The 19,937-nt window shown below is 58.5% G+C and overlaps 1 pseudogene; it reads left to right on the forward strand.

Annotated features, from left to right (window-relative positions):
- The window catches only part of LOC128945569 (zinc finger protein 850-like), a 300,103-nt pseudogene that overhangs the window by 130,844 nt on the left and 149,322 nt on the right, over positions 1-19,937 (forward strand).

The following is a 19,937-nucleotide window of genomic DNA, read 5'->3' on the forward strand; positions in this document are numbered from 1 at the left end:
CCAGCAGCCTGGGCAGGGCGGACACCAGGCACAAGGGGGACCCCCAATCCAAGAATGACCCCCAACAGCTGGGACGGGGGAAAACCCCTGAACACCAGAGAGGAGGGACCAGGGACGGGGAACTCCTGGGAGGCTTTTTCAGGCCTGAATCTTGGTGTTTGGGAGATTTTTCTGGAGCCCAGATGGCCAGTGACTTGTAGAGATGGACTTGGGCAAAAGGGACTTTGAAACTCAATGTGTGTTGGGGGATGTGAAAGAGGAAAGCCTTATAAATATGATTGTCTTGCAAAAGATTATGGGAATATAGAAAGTATAAGGAAGATTGAAATGAAAGCAAGCTTTGAGATACCTTAGTTAGTGAACAACTGGAAAATAATGGTGTGGCTTGACTGAAGATAATCCGCTTTTGATGAAACAATTCCCTCTGCTCGCAGAGAGATCCAGACCCTACTAGCTCAGCAGAAGGGGCCCAAAGAGGAGTTTTTAGGGTTTAAAATGTAACACAGTATGGTGATGTAATGATTCTTACAGGCTGTATGTAAATGCTCTAGGATTTGTATCTTGTACTAGATTGGTTAGTGAGAAATAGAATATTCAACGCAGAAGAAAATTTATTGTGTTGTAATGGGAATGTTACTGTGTTATGCTCTTGCCTGTCTTAGTCTTTTACCCTCTCACCCTCTCTACCCCTCTCTTCTCTCGGGCCTGCTCCGAGCTGTGCCTGGCAGCTCCAAGCAGGGCCCTGCACCCAGGCCCTTTGCAATAAACCGCAAGTTCCACGCCCTGGCTGCAGAGCTCTCTCGTCTCCATCTGTCCCCACCGTCCTACCCCCTGACGCTCCTAGAAACGCTCTCATCCCTTGTTTTCCCCAAACTAGGATTTCCCATTGCCAACCCCTGGGAGGCTGTGAGGAAGAGGAAGATGCCCCGGGACACTGAGGCAGGTGAGGAGGAAGTCAGTGCCCCTTTCCCCTCTGTGCTGCTCCATCTCCAAGCCCAGCACGGCCCCGGCTGCAGCTCAGCCCTGGGGGATCTCCTTGCCCTTGCCTGTGGCACGGAGGCAAATCCCATCCTGTCCTTGTCCTTCCTCCCCCAGAGCAGGAGCTGAGCATGGAGAGCAGGGAGGACAAATGCCCGCGGCAGAACCTGGTGGAAGAGGCCGTTTTGAGCGGCTCCACGGCGCAGGAAGCCAACGGGGAGGAAAAGGCCCGGAGATGCCGCACGAGGAGGGGCTGCAAACGCGGCCGGCGGGGATCTGAGGGGGAAAGAGCCAGCCTGGGCCGGGAAGGCGTCCGGAGAGGGAGCCAGAGCTCGGAGCTGGTGGTCCATGAGCAGCTCCATGATGGGGAGAAGCCCCACACGTGCGAGGAGTGTGGGAAGAGCTTCAGGTGGAACTCTGAGCTGATCAGACACCAGAGGATCCACACTGGGGAGAAGCCCTATGAGTGTGGGGAGTGTGGGAAGAGCTTCAGCCAGAGCTCCAACCTGATCGTGCACCAGAGGATCCACGCTGGGGAGAAGCCCTATGAGTGTTCCGAATGTAGGAAGTGCTTCAGCCTGAGCTCCCACCTGATCAGGCACCAGAGGATCCACACTGGGGAGAGGCCCTACGAGTGTTCCAAGTGTGGGAAGAGGTTTCCAACCAGCTCCACTCTCCTCCGGCACTATCAGAGTCACAGAGAGGAGAGACCCTTCCAATGCCCCGACTGTGGGAAGGGATTCAAGCACAACTCCTCCCTCATCACCCACCGGCGCATCCACACAGGGGAGAGGCCCTACGAGTGTGATAAATGCAGGAAGAGGTTTCCGACCAGCTCCATTCTCCTCCAGCACTATCGGATTCACACAGAGGAGAGGCCCTTCCGCTGCCCCGACTGCAGGAAGGGATTCAAGCGCAACTCCACCCTCATCACCCACCGGCGCATCCACACAGGGGAGAGGCCCTACGAGTGTCCCCAGTGTGGGAAGAGCTTCTCACAGAGCTCTGACTTGACCCGACACCAACGGAGGCACCACTAAGGGAAGCCCTGTGAGTGCCCCGAGTGTGGGCAGAGCTTCGTGCGCTGCTCCAGCTCCATCCCCCACTGGAGGAGGCACTTTGGGCACAGCCCTGGTCACTCCCATTCCCTGTGATCCATGTTGGGAACACACCTGGCTGCTTCGCCTTTTGGTTTGGCCTTAATTTTCCTCTGCTTCACCTTCATCCTTTAAAAACACCCAAAACTGGGTTAAATGAAGGAAATTGATTGAATATATCTGAAGTTCCATAATTTCTCAGTTGTTTTAGATGGAATTTAGGATTTGGGGACGCGTTCTGTGTCGAGTGCTGCTGTTGCTAAGAGGAAGGATGTTAATGTCACCCTTCTTGTGTTGCTAAGAACTGCTCCCCTGACCCAAACCCCAACTCCACCCTTGGGATGCCCTATAAAAACTGCCTTTGTCTTTTCTTTGGGGGGTAAGAAATGGATTCCCAAAGGATCAGCCCTTTTCCCACTGGATTGCAAAGGATCAGCCTGATTCTCCACTGGATTCCTAGAGGATCAATCTTTTCCCACTGGATTCACAGAGGATCAGCTCTTTTCCACTGGATTCCCAAAGGATCAGCTCTTTTTCTACTGGGTTCCCAGGGGATCAGCCCTTTTCCCACTGGATTCCAAGAGGGTCAGCCTTTTTCACTGGATTCCCGGAGAATTCTGACTCTGTCACTGTTGTTTTTTTGTTTGTACTACTGCATTCGTATTTTTTATTTTTCCTAATAAAGAATTGTTATTTCTATTCCCATATCTTTTCCTGAGAGCCCCTTAATTTCAAATTATTATTATTATTAGTAGTAGCAGTATTAGTATTAGTATATTGTTATTACTATTATTATTAATCAAAGGGAGGGAGTATATAGTTTCCATTCTAGTGGAGGCTCCTGAAATGGGGAGACACCCCCAAGGATGGGCCATGTCAAATCGTTCCTCATATAGGTAAATGAGTTTATGGTTATGCATGAGGGTCAATGAATATGCAACAGGCTGATGTAATCAAGCCATAATAATTAAGGGGTGTCTCCAAAAATAACTGGGGGGTCTTGAAGGCCATAACAACCTTCGCCCCTTGGTCCTTGTCTCCCATGACATCAGCCTGTTGCATATTCATAGACTTTTGCATATCCATAAACTCATTTACATATTCTAGGAACAAACAAAATTGGCTTTGTCCTGTTTGGGGTCCCACCCCCGTCCCAGCTCAATTTGGGGTGTCCCATCCCTTTTGGGATCCCATACCTCTCCCAGCCTAATTTTGGTGTCCCATTCCCCTCCCACCTCTATTTTGGGGTCCTGTTCCCCTCCCAGCTCAATTTTGGGGTCCCAACCCTCTTTTCCCTGCTCTCCCTCCCCTTTCCAATCGTTCCCCCAGTCCCCTCCCCCATGTTTGGTTTTGGGGGCTCCAAGCCCCTTCTGCTCCGTTTTGGGCTCCCGACCCCGTTTTGGATTAATTTGGGGTCCCCAGCCCATCCCCAGGGTCACCTTCCCCCCCTCCCCAAATCCGCTCCTGGCAACTGATGAGTCATCAGCGAGACACACTCTGATTGGCTGGAAATTACCCCGCGCGGTCTCTGAGTATTTACCGCAGTGAGAGGCCTTGGTCTGTGGCTGGCAAGTGATGAGTCAGAGTCGGGCCGGGCGCTGATTGGCTGAAGATCGCTGAGCGGGGCCAGTGCGTCGGTGCCACGCGTTCTGATTATTCGGGATCTGTTTTGGGGTGAGGACGGGAGGAACTGGGGTTTCTTGAGGTTTATTTGGCTTTATTTAGGGTTTGTTTGGGGTTTATTTGGGGTTATTTATGGACTAATTGGGGTTTCTCTTGGGTTTTACTTGGTTTATTTCTGTTTATTTGGGGTTATTTGAAATTATTTGGGTACTTTGGAAGTATTAGTGTTTGTTTGGGTTTATTTGGGTTTATGTGGGTTTATTTGTAATTATTTGGGGTTCTTGGGGTTAATGTTGGTGTATATGGGGTTTTTTTTTTTCGGTGGGCTTGATATCATTTGGGTTTTTTTGGCTTTAACTTCGGGGAGGTTTTTTTCGTTTTTTGGGGTTCTTTGGATTTGTTTGGGGTTATTTCGGGGATTTCTAGGTATTGTTTGGGGTTGTTTGGGGATATTTGGGGTTTTTTTCAGGTGTTTTGGGGTTGAGTTATTTGGGGTCACTTAGGGTCAAAAGCTCTGGGTGATTTTCTACTGCAAAAATCAGTAATTTTTCCTTCAAAATCCGAGAGTTTTCCCCCAAGAAACCAGGAATGCTCTCCTAAAAATCCCGGACTTTTCCCAGCCAATAGCAGCGCGCCCGGCCCCAAACCAACCAATCACCGCAGGTCTCCCCTCGGGAACACCAGCCTCTTTGTGCACCGATCCAACCAATCACTGCATGCCTCCCTTCAGACACGCCCGCCTCTCACACACCTAACAAACCAATCACCGCGTTCCTCCTCTCAGCTACTCTCGCCGCTCTCGACCTGAACCGACCAATCACCGGGCGTCTTCCCTCAGCAATTCCCGCCTTCTTTGCCTCTATCCAACCAATCACCGCGCTCCTGCCTTCAGCAAAGCCTGCTTCCCCTGCCCATCTCCTGTCAATCACCACGCCCTCTACGAAACCAACCAATCACCGGGTGTCTCCCGTCACCAACTCCCGCGCTCTCCGCGCTTCTCCAGCCAATCAGAGCCGAGCTGGAAGCAACGCCCCTTGACCCCAGGGCCGGCCATGGAGCGGGCGCCCCCTCTCCCCCCGCTCCGCCCCCCGGGACCCCCTCAGGGACCCCCGGGAGCCGCCCCGGGCTCGGGCGGGTCCTGCGGGAGGCGCTGGAGAGAGCGGGGGAGACGCTGGGAGAGGATGGGGGGCTCCGGGAGCTGCTGAGGAGGCGCAGGGACAGGTGAGGGGTCCTGGAGGGGTCGTGAGGGGAATTTGGGGAGGGGTCTTGAGGATGTTTGGGGGGTATTTGGGGAGGGTCTGAGGGGAACTTGAGGGGATTTTAGAGGGGTCTGAGGGTGCTGGGGGTGCTTTGGAGGGGAATTTAGGGAGGGGTCCTCGGAGGATGTCACAATCCATCCTCACTGATGGGTTTCGTGATGGTTCATGGATTTGATCTAAGGGTGCAAAAAGAACCAACACGGTACAGAGGGGTTTGCAATGATAATCGAAACAAATGCACCTTTATTGAATGACCACAGCAAAACGCGATAGAGGGATTAAGGGAGAGAAAAAGATGGGGGAAGAGAGAGACAAGAGAGAGAGAGAGAGAAAGAGAGAGGGGATAGAGCTGCCAAACGTAGAGACGAAGTCCTTTGGTCCAGTCCAGTCGAGGATCCGCCTGTTGCGTCAGGGAGGTCTCAGAGGCCCAGTTAATCTGGACCCCAATTATACTCTTTTTCATTGGGGCAAGGGGGATGGATTTTGCAGCTGAAACAAAGGTAGTTTATTGTATCTTCGGGGGGGGGGTGGGAAATAAGGATACACACAGTCCAAGTTTGGCAGCAGGCGAGAGTCATTGTTTTTGTTGTCCACTGCCTACACCTGCAACATCCATCTTGCTTTGGGCAGCTTTCCTTCCTCGCCCTGTACACCTCCCCCGAGGTTGGGGCTTTCCGTCCCAGTCTCTGGAAGAAGGTGAGAGGGGCCTTCTCACATAGGGATTTCATGTCTCAGTCCTTTGATGAAGAGGTTTCTTACATCTCTACTTGTCTGTCACGGTGGTTATGAACGGTCTTCTCTTGGAGGAGGGGACCACCCTAATGCTCAAACCAGCCAGGCTGAGAGGTAGGGAGGATTCCAGAGCTATTGTGCAAAAGGGCAGGATGCCCTGTGAGCTCAGTGTAATGTATAACAAACAATATCTGTGAAAACAGCAACTTAGCAACGCTTTCAGGCCTCAGGCACATGACTTTCCTGGCCACCGGATCAGCAAATGGGGGTTTTAATTTTTTGGTGGTCTCTCTCCATGACAATCGTAAGGCAGATGAGGGATATTTCAGACGGACTCTCACAACACGGAACACACTTGTTCCCCCAGCTCCAGAAAACTTGATGCAGGAACAAAAACATTCCTGCAGGAACCACCAAAGGCCAAGGGGCGTTTGGCCACTTTCCCTTCCGCACCGCACGCTTGGGCAAATTGCGCAGACCAAGCAGCCTTTCCCCTCTTCCCCATTGGCCTGAAGACACTGTGCACCAAGAGAAAGCTCCTGGACACCCGGCTATCCAACACAGCAATTTAATGTTCCTCGAGTGGGTGAAGGGAAAGGAAGTGCTGGCAGAGGAGAGGCGTTCCCCGCAGGCTCAGGCGGCCCCAGCAGACGCAGCCTCCCGGATCCGTTCTCCACAGCGCCGCGGCAGGACACTCAGCCACGGGCACACAGGAAAGGCCGCGACTTCCAGAGGCGGCGGAGTTGGTCTCGCATCCTCTGGAGCTGGGAGGAGGGAACGCTCTGTACAGCTAAAAGGATGTGCAGAGCTTGAAGCGCCACGCATGAGATGGCAGGGCTGCTGTCATCCGTCATGTCCTGAAGGGCTGCAGAGAAACAGAGGCACAGTCAGAGGCTGGATCTGTGGGGAGCTGGGCAGAGCCTCCAGCCTCGTCCCTGCCACGCAGCTCCTGGCACGGCCTGGAGGAAGCAGGAGCCAAGAAGGATGAGCTGGCAGCTGCTGGTCAGGAATGCCCCGCAGGCCCCTGCAAGGTGTCTGCGCTGTGGTCCCGCTGCCCTTGGGGCGCGCAGGGAGCGGAGCCGTCGGCGGGCGGGCCAGGGAACGCAGCTGCCAGCGGCAGCCCCCGCCGAGAGCCCGCGGGCCTCACTCACCGCTGCAGATGATGCGGAACTGCGGCTGCTGCCCTGTCAGGTAGCGCCCGGCCATCCCTGGGGAACACAGAGCGTGTCCTGCCTTCAGAGCCACAGCTGCCGCCCACGGGCGCTGCCAGCCCTGAGGCCACACGCCCTGCTGGCCCGGCAGGGCTCAGCCCGGGCCCCTGGCGCACGCTGCCGCCCCAGGGCACGGCTGCCAGAGGGCGGCAGCAGCAATGCCCAGGCCAGCGGGGGCTGCCCATGCCCGCGCCCGGATCCTGCTGCCGGCACAGCAGGCGGGGCCGGGGCCGAGCTGCGGCAATGGGGCGGGCCGGGGAGGGAGCTGGGCTTGGCGCTCACCCGTGAACCTGACGGCCGCCTCTCGCAGGGGCTCCTGTGCGCTCCGCTGGTAGGGCAGGGCCAGGCGCAGGTGCTCGGCCGCTCAGCTCCTGTCCTCTGCCAGCTGCAGAGAGCGGCAGGGCACGGAGGGAAAGGGTTGATGCGGGCCCTGTCCCTGGGGCGGGCGCTCCCTACGGCCGGCGCTGCTCCCCCTGCCCACAGAGCCCCGAGGCCCGGCCAGCAGCCACAGGCGCCGGGCTCAGCACGGGGCACAGAGCCCGGCGAGCCACGGTGCCGCCCCGCAGCAGAGCCCGGCTGGCTCGGGGCTCCGTCGGCACCGGCCTTGGGGCCACAGGAGCCTGGAGCAGAGCCCGCACGGCCCAGGGAAGGGAGCGGCGTGTGGGGCGCAGGCCGGTGCCCCTGTGTACGGCACTGGGCAGGGGCCACAGCTGCCAGCCCCACAGACTGGGCGCCGTGGGCAGGCGGCTGCTCCAGGGATTGGGCTGGGCATTCCAGGCTGTCCTTACCAAGCACTCAGCAAATCTCCACATTTGATCCGTCTGCAGCAGCTGCTTGAGATCCTTCCTCTTCAGGAACCTCACTGCAGAAAGCAGCGTTTCCCGAGAGGCCTGCAGAGCAGCAGAGACCCAGAGATGGCACCGCAGCCCAGGGCACAGGAGCCGCATTTCTGTGCCAGGGCTGGGAGGAGGCTGGAGCCCGTCAGGTGCCAGGGGGTGGGGAGACAGCTGAGCCCCCTTCCATGGGGACACCCAGGAGGCCTCACCTGTGCCACACACGGGTTCTCATTGTGGCAGTGGAAGAAGAGTGGGAGCAGGCTCTGGCTCACAGGCTTCTTCAGGGGCTTTTCTCCGTTTGCCACTACAAAGGCAATCACGTCTTGGAAGAGGCAAATGGAGAGCAGCTGCACAAGGCTGTTGTCCTGTTGGAAAGGAAGCCAAAGCCCTCCACATCCGCTGCTCCAGGCCCCGCTGTGCCCAGGCCCGAGGCAGCACCCAAGTGCCCGTGGCTGGGGGCACAGAGCCTCACATTGTCAAAGAGGTGCCAGAGCACCTCAGCCAGCTGCAGGGCGATGGGGCAGCCTATTGCCAGGTCTTCCTGCAGCATCAGGAGGTTGAGCACAATGAGGGTTTTCTCCACAATGTCTTCATCCCTATCCCACAGTAGCTTCACAAGGCTTTCGGTCAGGCTGTACATGCTTGGATACTGTGTGCAAAACAAGGCTGGGTAACCCCACGCTGCTGCTGCTGCTGCTGCTGCTGCTGCAGGGCTCAGAGGCCAAAGGCCTGTCCCAAAGCACTCAGGCATCTGAACAGCAAGCCTGGAGAGCTGGGAGCAGCTGCCAGAGCTGCCAAAGCCCAGCTAAGCCCAAGGGGCTGCTTGCCCCAGCCCCACGCTGCCAGCACAGCTTCAGCTGCTGCCTCCTTCTCACCATCGAGGTGAGCACCACGAGGCCTCGGAGCGCCACGCGACGCATCTCCCTGGACTGGCTCTGCAGGTGCCTTGTCAGGATCTCCAGGACTTGTTCAGCGCATTCGCTCAAGTCCAGGCAATCCAGGAGCTGCAAGGCACAGAGCAGGCACAGAGGTGCCAGCTGGAAGGAGCCCAGAAGTGCACAGGGCCGAGCCAAGGCAGCAGCACAGGGCACGGGCAGTGTCCCAGGCAGCTGCGGCTACGAGAGGGCAGAGGGGTGGGAGGCAGCTCAGCCAGGCAGCGCTGGCCATGGGGCTCACCTCCACCAGGAAGGCCAGGGCGGGCAGTTCCCAGTCTGAAACACCTTCGCTGAGCAGCTCAAAGAGGCAGGATGCCATGCTGCAGCACCAGATGATGGAGACACAGCGCATCTCCCTGGCAGGGAGAAAAAGGCACCATTGCTCCTGGGCTGGGCGGGCAAACCTCTCCCAGGGCTGACTGGCAGAGCTCTGCTCTGCTCCCGAGCACCCCGGGGGCGCTTTGGGAGGCGGCTGTTCCCGGGCACCCTCCTCTGCCGGCCTTTTCCAGTCTGCTCATCCCTCCCTTGGTGACAAGGCCCTGCCGCCCATGAGCACGGGGACTGTGTGGGGCGTTGCGGGCACAAAGGAGAGGGGCAGTGGGGAGAACGAGGTCTCACCTGGCCAGCAGACCCACTGCACAGTGGTGGGTGTCGGCACGGAGCAGCGTGTCCCAGGCACGCTTGCGTTCCATGGACAGCACCACGTGCTCATAGTGCATTGGGCAGAGCAGGGCCTTCAGGGTCTGCAGCGCAAAGCTGTGTGCAGAGCAAAGGCCAGGTCACGCTGGGAGCCCCGGCTCCTGCCCTGGGGCATGGGAGGGACGAGGAGACTGGGAGGACTGGCCCGGAGCACCTGTTGGGGTTGGCGGAGAGGCCGTGTTGCTCCTGGCATCCCTGCCAGAAGGTCTCAACCTCTTCTGGCATCTCCTGCATGCTGATGTAAGCTTGGAAGAGCAGATGCAGAAAGAGACTGGGGAAATACTCCAGCACGACAGGCGAGCGCCAGGCCAGATTGAAGATTTTCCACAGTGCCACGGTTGCCTGCAAGAAATAAAACAGCCAGAGACAACACTCAGTGCCAAGACATCCACGTGGCAGGGCCTGAGCGTGCAAGGGAGAGGTCGAGGGAGACACGGGGGGAGCAGCCGGGCTGGTGCCCCTGAACCCTGCCCCTAAGGCAGGATTCAGCCCAGTGCCTGAGGCAGGGAGATGCAGCTGGGGGGAGCACAGAGAGCTGGCTGCTGGAGAGGCGGCCTGGGGGCTGGCAAAGGCCGGCACCAGAAACTCACAGCCAGGGCAAAGACTCCTGCGTCGTCCCCATCGGAGGTGCACACGCTGTGCACTGGCCAGGCGCTCAGCACATGGAGGAGCAGCTGCAGCGCCGGCTCCGCAGTCCTGCTCGAGGACATGATGGATGCCCACATGGTGGCGGCAGCTCTGTGGGGTCAGAGCTCTGTGTCAGGGCGGGCTCGGCCACAGCGCCGTGGCCTGGGCAGCTGCAGGGCCCCACGCTGGCCCTCAGCCCTGCCTCTGCCCACTGCCCCTGGCCGGCAGCGGCCAGCCAGCCCACGTGGGTACAGGCCCGAGGGGCAGGGAGGGAGCATGGCACCAGGCTCAGGAGCTGACATGGCAGCACTGGAAAACAGAGGAGCCAGAGGATCCTGGAACTGCCCGCCTGTCTGGCAGCCAGCAGGGACAGGCTCTACAGGGTGATGGGCCGGTGAAGCCTAAGCCCTCAAGGCACGTGGGGCTGCCCTACCTGTCACACGATGGGGCCCAGTGCAAGAGGGTGATCAGCACGTCACAGGGGTGTTCCTGGGCCAGCTCCTGAAGGGCCTTGTCCAGTCTGTGCCCAGCAGACTCATTGGCCGTGAGCCACTGGTGGATGTACCTCACCATGGCGGGCACCTGCAGAGGGCATGGGGAGACTCGCAGAGCTGCCAGAGCAGCAACTTCCCCTGAGAAGTGCTTCCCTTCCAACCGCATTGGGCCGGGTCTCAGAGGCCGAGGGAGCCCAGCAGAGCCGGCTGGAGGCGCCACACCACTGCTGGGGCCATCGAGCCCTCGCCCCAGGCTGCTTACTTGTGTTGGATTGGAGACACCCTTCTCCACAAGCAAATCCAGCATGGCAGCACTGGTCTCGGCATCGAGGAACGGAAGGTTGGCCAAGACGCCCGTGCCCACACCGGCGGTCTCTTCCTGCCAAGGGCACGTGATGAATTCACAGAGGGTCTGCAGGAGAAGGGCAGCAAGAGAGGGAGAATCCATGGAGTGTTCCAAGCCTGGTGCTTGGCTGAGCAGTGCCAGCAGGCCCAGCCCAGGTGGGGATGGCCGCAGGTACCTGCGCCGTTCTGCCCAAGCGGCCACGGGTGGCTTCCTGTTCTTGTGTCCCATCCTTGGCTGCATCTGGCAAAGAGCGAGCGCAGCCAGAGCTGAGGGGCTGCGGGAGAGGCCAGAGAACACAGCCCAGCCCTGCGCTGCCCAGGCAGGGAGAGTCTCGGGATGCCCCGGGGGATGGAGCGCGGCTGCCAGGTGCTCCAGCCCAGCTTCTGTCCTATCCATGGATATGTCCACAGGGATGGGATGGGATGGCGTGGGATGGGATGGGATGGGATGGGATGGGATGGGATGGGATGCAATGGGGCCAAGCTGGCTACAGGTACCAGCCCTGCGGCCCAGCTCTGACACTCACGCTCCTGCAGCAGCTGGAACTGCTCCAGTTCTTCAGGCTGCTGTGCTGAGGTAGCTCCAGCCTCTTCCTCCTCCAGCCAGGCCAGCTTGGGCACGCTGGGGGCTCTCTGCTCCATGTCACTCTTTGCAGTTAGGAGCGCTTGCTGAAGCAGAGAGGCCTCAGAAGGGCTGAAGATGAGCAAGTGCTGCAGTCGTGCCCTGAAAGCACCTGCAACAGAGGAGCCTCGGGAAGGCTACAGGACAGGAAGTCCTGCAGTCTGTCCTCGAGGGCAGCAGCAAGAGAGAAGTCTCAAGAAGGAAATAGGACTGCAAGTCCCGCAGTCTGTCCTCGAGGGCACCGGCCGCAGGGATGGCAGACGCTTGGGAAATGCTCCACGTCCCCGAGTCCCGCGGCCCGGCCTCGAGGTCACCTGCACAGGGAACGCCTCGGAAAAGCTCCGGGTCAGCAAGGAACGAGCTGGCTGTGTGGGGGCTCCTCACAGCACTGCTCTGTCCCATCGCGTGCACCCAGCACTGTGGCGTGGCCGTGGCGCCGCCAGCACCTACGTCACGGCGTGTCACAAAGGGTCACCGTCGCACACTCTGTCCCTTTCCATCCCATGGTGACCACGGTGCACTGTGTCACAATGAGCCCCAGGACACATCTCCACGTGCCCTGGGGACACCCCCACCCCACCCAAACTGCCCCAGCTTGCAGGCAAGACCTTGCCCCAAGTGTTGAAGACACAGCCCAGCAGGAACTTTAGCAACAGCCCAAACAAGAAGCAGCTGCTCCTCTGCTCTGCCTGCTCAGGGCAGCAGAATGAGCCCCCACGGCTGCCAGCGCAGCAGAGCAGGAAGGGCACCGGGGCCTTCCACAGGCCCTGCCACGGCCTCTTTGGGACCAGTCCCAGGGCTGGGTGGCCGGCACACTTGCAGGGGCGTGACACAGACACGGGACGTGTGGCCCAGAGCTCCAATGCTGCTCTGTCCCCTGGTCAGCGCTGACAGCAGCAGCTGTGGAAGAGTCCCTGCCAAAGGAGATTTGCCATCCCCAAGGCCTGCCAATGTTGGTGCCTCTCTCCTGCCACAGAGACCTGTGGCCCCGGGGGACATATCTGCCAGAGGACAGCCAAAGCCAGCGTGCCTTGGTGTCTATGTGATCTTTTCTGCAGGTGGCTGTTGGCAGGAGCACCTGGAGCAATTGGTGGCCACACTTGGTATCTGTCAGAAGGCAGAAGCTGTTGTCCCTTCCTGGAATGATTTTTGCTCGGAAGTGATTATCTGCAGCACAAAACCATCATCCACTATTGACATTCACAGAACAATGACATTCTTACAGAGATGCTGTCAAGTTGCCTTGTGTGCTTCTGGCTGTTTTTCTTTCTCTCTGGATGAAAACATCAGCCCAGTGTCTGATGGCCAATGCTGCGGGTGCTGCCCGTCTGGCTGTGGCCAGCAGCTCATGCCCAAACACAAGCGGGTGCCTTCTGGGCAAGGGGATGGACTGGCACAAGCAGCCATTTTCCCTGGTGTCACAGTTTGATGCTGGCACAATGCCAGTGCCCCCATGAAAATACATTCTCGCTGATGTCTGCTGTGAGATGTGACCAGGAATAGAGCGAAGCAGGCTCCAGCTTCGGAATACAAAGAAAAAAATCTTTCTTAACTTACAATATATAAAAGAAACACACAGAAAGAATGAAAACATTCCAAACATTCCTCCTCCTCCCAACCAAATTCCCAATACATCACAGTAAGGCAAAACCTTGGACTCGCAGTTGTCACCCCTCAGGTCACCAACTCTCAGTCCATCACCATCCCTCAGAAAATCAACTCTCAGTTCATCAAGGAGAGAGGAGTCCCTCTTGTGCCACAGGCTTCCCCAAGAAACACAGTTGAAACCTCTTGTGTTTCCATGTCTCACGTGGCACCGCCCAGAGATCATTTCCCATGGTGACATCTTCCTTCCATGCCCAGTGCTCTCAGCACTGCACATGGACCAGAGCTGCTTGTGGGGTTCTCCTTTTAAGAATGCTTTGCCCAGTTCCAGAAATTAGCACAGTCTCTCACTTTTGGGACACCTGTCCCTCCCAAATTCACCCCCTGGGGCCGAGGGGTCTCAAGAACAAAGATCTTCTTCCTCACTGAAGGCAGAGGGCACCACCACCCTCCTCATCCATCTCTGTTCATGCCACTCTTTCACATCACATCCCTGCACTCTCTTGGCTCCGAGCCATTGCCTCCCCCTAAATGCAGTCTCTGTGCCACAGGAAAAATGGTTCTGTCCATGGCTGCACAAGAAAAGTCCAGCCAAAGGCCAATCCATCATTTCCTCCCACCTAGGATTCTTCTCAACTTCTCTTGTGGCCCATCTCCTCTTATCTCATCTCTATCTCTCTTCTCATTCAGCTCCAGGAGGATCAGCATTTGTAAGGTTTCCATCATCCAAGAAAAGGGTTAAAATCTCGGGCTCTGCCTGCCCAGAACTCCCACGCTGGCCCTGCCGGGCACCTTCTCTCTGCACCCCTTCTCCTTCTCGGCTGTGCTGCCAGCACAAGATGGCAAATTTCAAGGTGGCACAGGCACACACACCGTCTCTCTCTCTCTCTCTGGGGGCACTGCCCGATGCCTCTCAGTGCTCCTCCACCCTTCCATCCTGCAGGGGCCTTCACCTCCCTTCTCTGTCCAAGGCCCGGCTCCCCTCACCCGGCCGCATGGCTTCCCCTCCCGCACCCAGCCCGCAGCCGGGCAGGGCAGCTCTGAACCTTTCACCCACCGGAACCAAGAGAGCTTCCCCTGGGAGTTCTCTGCTTTTAACCCCCTGTGTTCTCAGAGGTGAATCCATGTCCTATGGGGCCACACCAGGTGCCAATATTCAAATCTGAGCCCTGATTGGTTTGACCACAGCATCCCAAAAAACTCACTTCCTTTTCAAACCAGGACAGCGGGACCAAGGGATCCGAACAGAAAATCCTGAACGAGCTCAGGAACCCAAAAAATGGGGTTAATTGTGAAATGAGCGGCTCTGATTGGCTGGTCCAGCACAGCCCGCGCCTCTCCATCCCCGCCCCCACCTGCCCAGCGCCCCAAGGTTCCCCCTGCCCAAAAAACCCCCAGCCCGGGGCTGCAGCGTCCCGGAAAGTCCTCAGCCAATGGCAGCGCAGGCAGGAGGCGGCTTAGCCAATGAGAGCTCGGGACGTTGGATTGCCTCATCGGTTGCCGGGCAGAGCCCGTGGCCGATCGCTGCCCAGAAGCGGCGGCAGCCAATGAGAGCGCGCGGCGCTGCCGAGCCCGCCCTGCTCCGGACTGGCGCTCCCAGCGCAGCGCGGCTGCTTTGGGGCTGCTGCTCCCTGCCCGGCCCCGGCCATGGGGCGAGGGGCGGCAGCTGGGGCCCTGCTGGTGGCACTGGTGGTGCTGGGAGCCCCCCCGGCTGCGGGCGCGGAGCTCTCGGGTGAGCGGGGGGCGGGAGGCGCTGGGACAGGGGGGGAGAATGGGGAAAAGGGGGCGAAGGGGGGAGCCCGGAATGGAGGGGGAGGAGGAGGGGACCCCCCAAAGGGAGAGCGGGAGGGGCTGAGGGATGCGGGGAGGGGAGGGAGGGGTGGGAGAGGGTGGGGAAGGGGAGAAAGGGGGAGGGGTGACCGCCCCGAGGGGGCTGGGGATTGGAGGATTTGTGGGAAAATGGGGAAATGGGACCCCAAAAGTGATTTGGGAGTGGCTGGATGTGGGAGGGAAGAGGATGTGGAAGGGGAAATGGGGGAAGGGCGGCAAAGAGAAAGCGGCAGCGCGGGCAGGAGGGTCCCATGGCGGCCGTGGGGCACAGGGTGTGCTGAGTGGGGATCCGGGGTGGGCCCCGGAGCTCTGCGGTTTCTGCTGGGGTGTGCTGGGAGGGCACCCCCCGATCTATGTTCTGCACTCACAGGGGTGTTTCAGGAGCAGATAACATCGGAGTGTCACTTCATTAACGGCACGGAGAAGATGCGGTACGTGGAGAGGTTCATCTATAACCGGATGCAGTTCGCGATGTTCGACAGCGACGTGGGGTTCACCCCCTATGGGGAGAAGGTGGCTAAGTCCTGGAACAGCGGCTCGGCTAAACTGGAGTACAAAAGGGCTCAGGTGGACAGGTACTGCCGTAACAACTACGAGGTGGCCACCCCGTTCCTCCTGGGGCGCCGAGGTGAGCTCGGGGCAGAGCGTGTCCCCTCGGGCCCTGCCCTGCCAATGACCCCGGAACACCACAAAACCTCCCTGGACATCGACCCAGAGCCCTCAGCGCTCCTTGAAAACATCTCCGGAACCCCCTGACCCATCATTGACCTTTGTGGCTCGCCCAGTCCATCCCAGTTCCTCCCAGTGCCTCCCCGCGCCTCCAGCTCAGCCGAGCGTGGAGCTGACGCTTCTCAGCCAATCAAAGCACGAATCTCTGATGACTCATCTGTTGCCAGGCACACCCGCAGCGCCGAGTGCCCCGGGCTGGGCTCGGCCTCCCAGTGCCGCGCACTTCATTCCCAGTTCCTCCCAGTGCCACCACAGTCTTTCAAACTCCCTCCCAGTCCATTCCCAATCCCTCCCAGTACCTACTCAGTCCCTCCCAGTCCTACTGAGGTCATTCCCAGTTCATTCCAAGTTCATTCCCTCAGCATAATCTCCAATTCCAGGGACCCTCATCTCCTCCCATTTCTCTCAAAACCACCTCAGTTCCTCTCCGTCCATTTCCAGTTACTCCCAGTCCTTCCCAGTTCGGCCCACCCACTCCAACTCAATTCCCAGTCTATTCCCAGTCTATTCCCAGTTCACTCCCAGACCTCCACCCTCTCTCCCAATACTCTCCATCCCCTCCCACCTCTCCCAGTGCCATTCAACTCCATCCCAGTCCATCCCACTCCATCCCAGTACATTCCCAATCCATCGCAGCCCATCACCAGTCCCTCCCACCACATTCCCCGGGCAATTCCTTGTCATTCCCAGTCCATGCCAGTCTCTCACCAGCCCACCCCAGCCCTCCCCTCTCTCTCCCAGTGCCCCCCAGCTGATCCCAGTGTGTCCCCGCTCTCTCTCTCCTTTCCCCGGTGCCCCCCAGCGTGTCCATCTCGCTGGTGCCCCCTCGAGCTCCCAGCCCGGCCCCGGCCGCCTGCTCTGCTCCGTGATGGATTTCTACCCTGCTGCCATCCAGGTGAGGTGGTTCCAGGGCCAGCAGGAGCTCTCGGAGCACGTGGTGGCCACCGACGTGGTCCCAACGGGGACTGGACCTACCAGCTGCTGGTGCTGCTGGAAACCGCCACCCCCGGCGCGGGCTCAGCTACAGCTGCCAGGTGGAGAACGTCAGCCTGGAGCAGCCCCTGAGGCGGCACTGGGGTACGGGGGAGCCCCTGGGAGCGCTGGCAGAGCCACTGGGCTGTGCTGGGAGCCACTGGGAGGGAGCTGGAGAGAGCCGGGCTGGAAGTGGGAGAGCGGCTGGGGGCTGGGAAAGGGCTGGGAAGGGGTTTGGGGGATGCTGGGGAGGGTGGGATGGGCTTGGGGGGGATCCTGGTGGGCACTGGGAGGGAGTTTGGGGGTGCTGGGTGTGACGGGGAGGGATCGCAGTGAGCCCCGAGGGGCTGGAAGGAGATCGGCAATGGCAAAGCGGGGCTCGCCATGAGCTCGGTTGTGCTGGGCACAGCCTGGGAGGGCTCTGGCTGAGTCCTGCTGGGGCTGCCAAGGGACTGCGAGAGGCTTTGGGAGTCCTGGGGCGCTGGGGGCAACTGGGAGGGGGCTGTGGGATGCTGAGAGGGACGGGAGGGGTTTTGGTGGCTCCTGGGCGGGACAAAAAGGGATCGGGGGGAGGTTTCAGGGGGTCCTGGCTGCGCTGGGGGCCACAGGGAGGGCGCTGGGAGGGGCTCGGGGTGTCGGTAAGAGGTTTTGGGGGTGCTGAGCCCTGCGGACCCCCCAGAGATGCCGCCGGACGCCGCCCGCAGCAAGATGCTGACGGGCATCGGGGGCTTCGTCTTGGGCTTCGTCTTCCTGGCGCTGGGGCTCGGCTTCTCCCTGCTCAAGAAGGTCAGGGCGGCTGCCGGGGGTGGCGTCCCCGCCGTGGCGGAGCGTGTGCGCTCCCGCCGGGGCCTCCAGCCCGGTGTCACCCCCTTTTCTCTGCCCACAGAGCTCCTGAGCCGGCGGCGGCCGCAGCCCCTCCCCGTGGGCTCGGGCCCGGCCGGGACCCCCCGCTCCGTCCCCGCTCTGCTGATTTTGGGGGGTCCCGTGTCGCCCCCAGCCCCGCTGGCGCTCTGTCCCCGCCCAGTGCCTGCTCCCAGTGCTCCCAATAAAGCTTCCCAGTTGGCCCCGGGGCCGTTTATTGGGGGGCGATGGGACGGATTTGGGCAAAGGGAGGGGGACAAAGAGTGGGGGCTGGGCCCGGAGGGAGAGGGAGGAGGAGGAGGAGGAGGAGGAAGGGGCGGGGGACGTGAGAGAGGAGAGGGGAAGGAGGCGGATGAGGAACGAGGACGAGCGGGAGGAGCGATTGAACCGGGGAAGGAGAGGCGGGAGGAAGAGGAGGGGGGGACATAAGGAGAGGACCAGAAACAAGAAAAGTAGCGGGGATGCTCCGGCCTTCATCATGGTGTCTACAGGGGGGGCGAGGAAGATGCGGAGCCCCCAGCCAGTTGTGTTCTCAAGCCGGGGGGCTTTCACCCTGGGGGCCGCCCGGGGTTATCCAGCGTGGATCCTCCCACAGGGGATGGACCTGGAGCGGTGCACGGAGCTCCACCGGACAACCACGTGTCCTTGTTCTGGAAGGAATGGTGGAAAGGGATGATTCTGATTCTGTCCTCACTGACAAGTGACTTGGAAACAAAACTCCACTCCAGGCTTTTCCATGGGGGAATTGAGCTCTGCACTTTCATCTCCATGCCATTGCTTTCCTCTTCCAGCTTCCTTGTTGATGGAGATCTCTGGCTGGTGATGGAATACATGGATGGAGGAACTTTGCGGGACGTGTTCAGACAGACACGCATGGCTGAAGGAGAGATGGCAGCTGTCAGTCGGGAGGTGAGGGATCCTGCTTGTCACTTCATGGCTGGGACACAATGGTCCTTCCAAACAGGGCGTGAGAGCAGGAGTGGCTCCATGCTCAGGGCTTTGTTTCTGTGTTGTTTTTGTGAGCTGGAGAAGAAAGAGCCTCAGCAGTGAACGGCCTGCCAGCATCACTGCACTTCTGCTCTGTTCTTGTTCTCTCTCCTGCTGTTGTGGTACTCTCTGTCTGATTTGGATTTGACTTGCTGTTCTCAGCTGTGCCTTGAACAGTTTGCCTGGAGCTTGTGTGCACTGCACTCCTGGCCTGTCACAGCAAAGCTGCTGCTGGCAGAATTCTGAACTGTCCTTTCTTGTGTGATATATTCCGGCCATTGGTTTTTGCCCTCGTGTTTCTTGTTGTTATGTTTGCCCAATTATCCCATCATAAAAAAAAACAAACAATATTTGAGATAGCAGCAATTTTAATTGAATAGTTTAGAAAATAAATATCGACAATATAATTTGATTAAAAATAAGGGATAATTCAGTTCAAATAATAGCACATAAGCAAAAGATAACCACGGGGTATGGAGTGCAGGGCTCTTGGACCCTTTCCACCTCACGTACGAGCTTGCCAAGTGAAGATTCCCCCCTTATATGCCATGTGTCAATGTCATCTCCTCCCATTTTCGATTCATCACATTTTTACCTCCGCCCTCATCACCACCTTTACCGCGCATGCTCCACCACTCGGTTTGGTGGTCGCACAAGTCTTTGGGGGTCATTTTGGATGAACACCTCTCCTCTTCCTCTTTGTCCTTTAATTCACCTTTGGGTTACACATGTGCACCAAGCCAGGATAATGTAAGCCAAAACTAACATATTACTACATTTTAGCATCAAAGCAATAAATCTCTTATAGCGGGCATTTTCCTGGGACCCAATCAGATTTTCCCTTCTCTCTGTTAATTTTTAGTAACTGTTCTCTCTTGCTTTTTCCTCCTATCCTTGAACATCTGCCAGGAGAGGGGGTGGAGCCCCTCCTCTCCCTTTCTTCTTTGGCATTACAACTTTTATCTGTTTTATAATTTCCGAATATTAATTACTGTATCAATATTGATTACTGTTTCAATTTTATCAGCATGAATCATACCTATTTACCACATTGTTCTCTCTCAGTGTCTGCAGGGCCTGGATTTCCTCCATTCCAAGCGGGTGATCCACAGGGATCTGAAGAGCTCCAACATCCTCCTGGGCACGGACGGCTCTGTCAGGCTGGGTGGGTGTTCCTGGCCAGGCACGGCGCTCCCGGGCTGCGGGTGTGGGGCTGCTTCCCAGGGAGGGCCAGAGCCCCACAAGGGCTGCTGGGGGCACTGCCCGGCCCCTGCTGCCAGCTGAGAGCGGCTGCCCCTGCAGAGAGCTCAGCAGAGGAGCAGGCTGCCAGCAGTGCCTTTGCTCTGCCTATGGCCCTGCCAGAGGGGCAGCAGTGGGAATCTAAAGCTCCAAGGGAATCGGTAAAAGCCACTGCATGAAAGCTGATGGTTTCTTGAAGGGTCCAGTTCCATCTTTCCTTGGCAACAGCCCTGAGGGCTTTTCCAGCTGACTTCAC

The sequence above is a fragment of the Melozone crissalis genome, unplaced genomic scaffold (assembly GCF_028551555.1).
Source record: "Melozone crissalis strain CALT ecotype California unplaced genomic scaffold, PUWL_Pcris_2 ptg000066l_1, whole genome shotgun sequence".
Lineage (NCBI taxonomy): Eukaryota > Metazoa > Chordata > Aves > Passeriformes > Passerellidae > Melozone > Melozone crissalis.